The sequence below is a fragment of the Oryx dammah genome, unplaced genomic scaffold (assembly GCF_014754425.2).
Source record: "Oryx dammah isolate SB20612 unplaced genomic scaffold, SCBI_Odam_1.1 HiC_scaffold_16, whole genome shotgun sequence".
In the NCBI taxonomy this organism is placed as follows: Eukaryota; Metazoa; Chordata; class Mammalia; order Artiodactyla; family Bovidae; genus Oryx; species Oryx dammah.
The window spans coordinates 16,789,109-16,795,061 of record NW_024070200.1 but is presented as its reverse complement, the minus strand read 5'-3'; the positions used below and the strand labels follow the sequence as shown (position 1 = coordinate 16,795,061).

General features: G+C 39.7%; 1 pseudogene; it reads right to left on the bottom strand.

Moving 5' to 3' along the window:
• Positions 1-3,438: 3,438 nt before the first annotated feature.
• LOC120875041 lies at positions 3,439-5,492 on the bottom strand (annotated as a pseudogene).
• Between the last annotated feature and the right edge of the window lie 461 nt (positions 5,493-5,953).

The following is a 5,953-nucleotide window of genomic DNA, read 5'->3' as shown; positions in this document are numbered from 1 at the left end:
ATTGTCAAAGCTATAGTATTTCCTGTAGTTATGTACAAATGTGAGAGTTGGACCATAAAGAAGTCTAAGCTCCAAAACAGATGGTTTCAAACTGTGGTTGGAGGAGACTCTTGAGAGTCCCTTGGTCTGCAAGGAGATCTAACCAGTCAATCCTGAAGGAAATCAGTCCTGAATATTCACTGGAAGGACTGATGCTGAAACTGAAGATGAAGTACATTGGCAACCTGATGGGAAGGGCTGATTCACTTCAAAAGACCCTGATGCCAGGAAAGATTGAGGGCAAAAGTTAGAAGGAGGCAGCAGAGGATGAGATGAGATGATTAAATGGCATCACTGACTCAATGGACATGAATTTGGGAAAACTCTGGGAGATAGTAGGACAGAGGAGCCTGATGTGCTGCAGTCCATGGGTTCCCAAAGAGTCAGACTTAATGACTGAGCAACAACAAAATACACATAAAATTCACCATCCAACCATTTTACAGTATATAGTTCAGTAGTTCAAGTATATTCACACTAAATATATATCCAGGATTATTTTCATCTTAAAAACCTGAAACAGTATATACAATAAACAATAACTCTCCATTCCCCTCACCCCTTGTAGCCCTTGACAACCATCATTCTACTTTCTGTCTCAATATATTTGACTACTGTAGGTATCCAAGTGGTTATTTTTCTTTTTGCACCTGGCTTGTTTCATTTAGCATAATTCCCTCAAGGTCCACTCCTACTGTAGCCTATGTCAGAACTTTCATCCCTTGCAATGTTAAATAATATCCCATTGTATCTATATACAACATTTAGCTTATCTATTCAGCTGCCAGTAAGGACTCTGGTTGCTTTCAAATTTTGCCTTATCTAAAAAATGCTACAATGAACATGGGTATACAAACATTTCAGTTAGAACCTGCTTACAATTCTTTTGATTATATACTAAGAAGTAGAATTGCTGGATCATATAGTTATTCTATTTTTAATTTTTTTGATAAACTGACAGATTGTTCTACAGCAGCTGAAATATTTTGCAATCCCACCAGCATTACACAATTTTGATTTTTGCCATATTCTTGCCAATAAATGTTACTATTTTTTTTTTGATAGTTGCCATCATAATGAATGCAATGTGCTGTGTCACTGTGGTTCTGATTACATTTCTCCAAAAATTAATGATATTGAGCACCTTTTCATATGCTCATCTATTTGTATATCACTCTTGGTGAAATGTCTATTAAAATCCTTTGTTCATTTTTGGGGGGATAAATTAAAATTTTATGTAATTTAGTGTAAAGTACAAAAAATGAACAATAAAACTGTTCACATCAAATAGTGAAGAGAAACAAAGTTTAGCTATAAAAGTGCAGACGTTATCAGTTACAAGAATCAGTAAATAAACTAACTTCTTTTTTTTCTCATTTACCTTTTATTACTTTGTTGGTTAAGTTGGGGAGGGGAAGGTCTCTGAAAATCTAATGGGTAACGAAATGATAACAAATATACAGCATTTCTTTATTAACAAATTATACCACACAAATCAGGTTACTCTTTCCGTCTGATTATAGAGTTAACAGAACTTGCATCAACATTTAGAGCAGCAACATAAAATTTTACCAGGAAGAAATTCTGTATATGGACCAAAGGACTGCAACATATCCTCAGAAGGTAAAACTGGCAACTATGATGCAATGACTGCAAGAAGATTCAGGTTTGTTTTCCATGTTTTTAACTCTCCAAAAGGGATAATACATTAAGGGGATACTACAGCCAAAGAAGGGAAGATGTAGAAAATCACAGGAAATTAAATGAGTACCAAAACAGCCCAGGGGTCATGAGAACCTGAGAAGGTGTGAAAAACCAAGCAGTGACAAGGTAGCTCCCAGGAGTTGCACCAGCCCTGATTGTCCCCTATCCTATATGAAACTGGTGGACTCTTCATCTGGGCATTTCAGTCTGAGAAAGCAGCCAGATTAATGAATTTTCAACAAAGGTTTACTTAGATACAGCTTAGGTAGAGAAAGCTAAACATTAGGAAAGTATTGACTCCTTGAGAAATCAAAATTGTGTGGCCAAATGAAAGCAAAGAATAAAATTTGGATTAAAATGTTTCTCTGAGGGTAAAATTCAGTTTCCTGAGAGATTTAAAATCAAACACATAGTAGGAGAATGGTTTGCAAAGTGGGTTTCAGGCCCATCCTTTCCTCTTCAAACTTTTGTTAAACACTTCTAATTCTGGTTTTATCATTTGTGGTTTCAGGAAACATTTCCTTTTATAAAAAAAGGGAATCTGATGTCATCTCCATCCCTTTGCTATTGTTTGTTCTTTAAGTTTAAAAATCACTGCTATGAGCAAAATGAGACCTATGACATACTTTCTTTGTCAGTAGTACTCATCGCAGATTTGAACATTATCCTATAAAATAAACGAGTAAAAGAAGTTCCTAGGACGAAGTTAAACTGTGCTATTCCCACTGCCCCTAAATCTTTTCTTCCACTGCTTCCATGCTCTCAATATTTCTGGACAGTGTGAACAAAATTTTAACAAACATTCCAGCTACACCTTAATCCAAAAATATTTCATTCAACAGTTGCAGAGAATTTCTTTGAGAAGGCAAGGCCCTAATTTACAGACATCTCTAGAATGAGAAAGTTGAATTACCAAAAACAGCACCTGTGACATCAGGGCAGACTCTATAGTGTTCTTCAACATACTCACTAATAAGGAGCAACCAAATCCCAGAACTGCACTCTGCACTCACGGGTACAGAACACCAGAGTGGAAACAACCCCCAGGGAAAATGCTTAACACAATGGCCATTTTTCTCTGATGGAAATGGAGAAAAGTGGAACCCAAGCTTTGGCCACTTATCTAGACTTCATTACTTCAATGAAACAGAACAAATCCATGGAAAGGACTCATTCAGCAAACATAACTGCTTTCTGTATATTTTTCCTTCACTTCAAGTTAAACAAAAAGTTGTCATTTTAGAATCACTGATTACATCTTTTTCTCATTAGAAAAAAGTATACTTGAATACATAATTTTATTGCTGTGTATAACAAAAAAAAATTAACTGATTTGTAGAATCCATCCAGTAACATGAAATTGAAATCCATGTCTCAGGAGGATATAGTTACAGTTGAATGTATCTGATGCTCGTACACCAAGAGTAAGAAAAACCCTTGCATGTCATGTGGTTCTCATTGCAGTCATCTGTGTTCATCTCTCAGAAGGCAAAAGAATCCATTGGATATTTCAATAAATATCAAAGTAATCATTAGCAAAAAAAAAAAAAAATAGCTTCCATGGAGCAGAGATCCAAGAAAGAGCAGTTCTGATGAATCATTTATAGGATCGAGTGAGTCCTTCTTTAGTCCAGTGAAATGATGTCAGGAATGTTACTTCTTCTGCTGCTGGAGGAACTCACATGAGTACTGCTTTCATGGGGCCTGGTGGTGGTGACGGACGTACTGCTTGCTGTTAAGGGTGAGGTGAGACTGGGGATCAACTAGATAAGAGAAAGGAAATCCAAACCTGGCAGATCTGAGGACATGCTTGAGATTGGCATGTGGTGGAATGGTAATGAGTAGTCTGTTAATGAAGGCAGAATAGCAGCAGGATCAATGGAAGTCACACTGGGCACACTTACAGAAGATGGCTGATACATGAGAACCCCTTTGATTGGGCTGCTTTGTGTTGCTGACATAAAGATGCATTTCCTTTTGGCAGGAGGGTCTTCCTCTTAATCAGAAAAGCTTTCTATTGTTAGGTCAATGACATCCAGTTTCTTCTTGCTTGTCTCATTGGCTACAGTCACTGAACAAGGCTTACTGAGGACACTTGAAGTTTCTGTTTTTGTACATGGCTGGCTGGATACTTTCATAGCTTCTTTCTTCAGTCTCATTGGACACCAAGAACCATCTTCTTGGAATTTTATCTCATCCACATCAGAACAGTCATTGAGAATTTCCATAAAAACCCCATCTAAAATTAGACTTTCATAGGCAGCTTTTTTGTCACACACAGGACAAATCCAGGTGGGTTTCTTCTCATTCATTTGCAGATAAAGAGCAGCATCAAAACACTGTAGGTGTGCATAAGTCACCACACAGCATGGGATTGTCAGTCTCATTTTCCCTAAAGGGCACATCAATGATGCCCAAAGGCTTCTGCTGCTGCTGCTGCTGCTTCTAAGTCACTTCAGTCGTGTCCGACTCTGTGCGACCCCAGGGACGGCAGCCCACCAGGCTTCCCCATCCCTGGGATGCTCCAGGCAAAAACACTGAAGTGGGTTGCCATTCCTTTCTCCAATGCATAAAAGTGAAAAGTGAAAGTGAAGTCACTCAGTCGTGTCTGACTCCTAGCAACCCCATGGACTGCAGCCCACCAGGCTCCTCCATTCATGGGATTTTCCAGGCAAGAGTACTGGAATGGGGTGCCATTGCCTTCTCCACCCAAAGGCTAGTGGTAGCAATTTCACTGTCAGGATCCTCAGTCCTCACTTTTTTTTTTCTTTAATTAGTGCTCTGGAATGATCAGTGTTTCTAATACCTTTCATTTGTATCCTCTGTAATAACATAGCTGATGTGAGTTTTTGTACAAGTTATACAGATATGGAGTAACTCTTTATAATTCCTGATGCTCAAGAAATGGAAATCTGGTTTGGCACAGCTGAGGATAACCTAACTAAAGATGTAATATTCAAAGGCCATCCAAGGCGCTTCTGTTCAATCCCAGTTTTAGGTGGTGGTACATAGCCAAGCAAAGGAAACAACTTCCCATTTACTTTCATTCAGAGACTATTGGGATAGTTATCTTCTTCCGAGCAGCTTGTCTCTTCCAGGTAAAGTCTCAGCTGAACTTGTACTGTATAATCTCTCCTAACACCTGGCAAAAAATCCCTGGAAATGCATATCGCTCTAACTTGTTAAGATGTCAGAGTAAAAATGAAAACTTCTCTTGAAACTGCTGTACACTGCTTTGAACTAAACTCGTGGGCTTGATGAGGACATTAACGACCTCATAAAACGGTAGTTTTTTTTTTTTTTTTTTTACTGCACATCATGCTGGACAGGAGGGATTGGGGGAGATGGCTGCTGCATCTCAAACGTGGGATTAGTATCTTGAAGCAGCACAGAACCAGGAGGAGAACATGGCGAGTGAGGTTTAACTGAAGTGGAAGGCCATGAGTGGGTTCCAGCCACAGCCAAGTCAGGTTCTACAGGTGAGGAGCTCCCATCCAAACTGAAAACCAGTGATTTGATTGTAGATAAATCAGAAAGGCCTTCAAGCGTCCACGGGTATCAGCATCTATACAATTCTCGGATTTTAATCTGAACCACAGGGCTGCAGCCACTCTTCAGTAAATGGAACGCCGTCATCAGGAGGTCATGCTTATGACCACTTTTATTCCGTCGGCAAAGCCTTGGAACACTTGTAGTTCAGAAACCCTAAAACTAGAAACCATATTCCTCAACACTTCGAAATCTGCCATTGTATACCAGCCGCCACCACTGCTGCCACAGTGCCTCCCTCCCGGTGCCACCAACAAAATGGCCACCACCACTGCCATCAGAGACACCTTCTGCATCATCCTGCACTGGGGGCCACCGAAGAAGCCATGGCCGCCGGGCCCGTCCCTTTATCCACTTTTTTTAAAAATTAAATTTATTTATTTTAATTGGAGGTTAATTACAATATTGTATTGGTTTTGCCATACATCAACATGAATCCACCACAGATATACACGTGTTCCCCATCCTGAACCCCCCTCCCTCCTCCTTCCCCGTACCATCCCTCTGGGTCCTCTTAGTGCACCAGCCCCAAGTATCCTATATCCTGCATCGACCCTGGACTGGTGATTCGTTTCTTATATTGTACATGTTTCAATGCCATTCTCCCAAATCATCCCACCCTCTCCCTCTCCCACAGAGTCCAAAAGACTGTTCTATACAT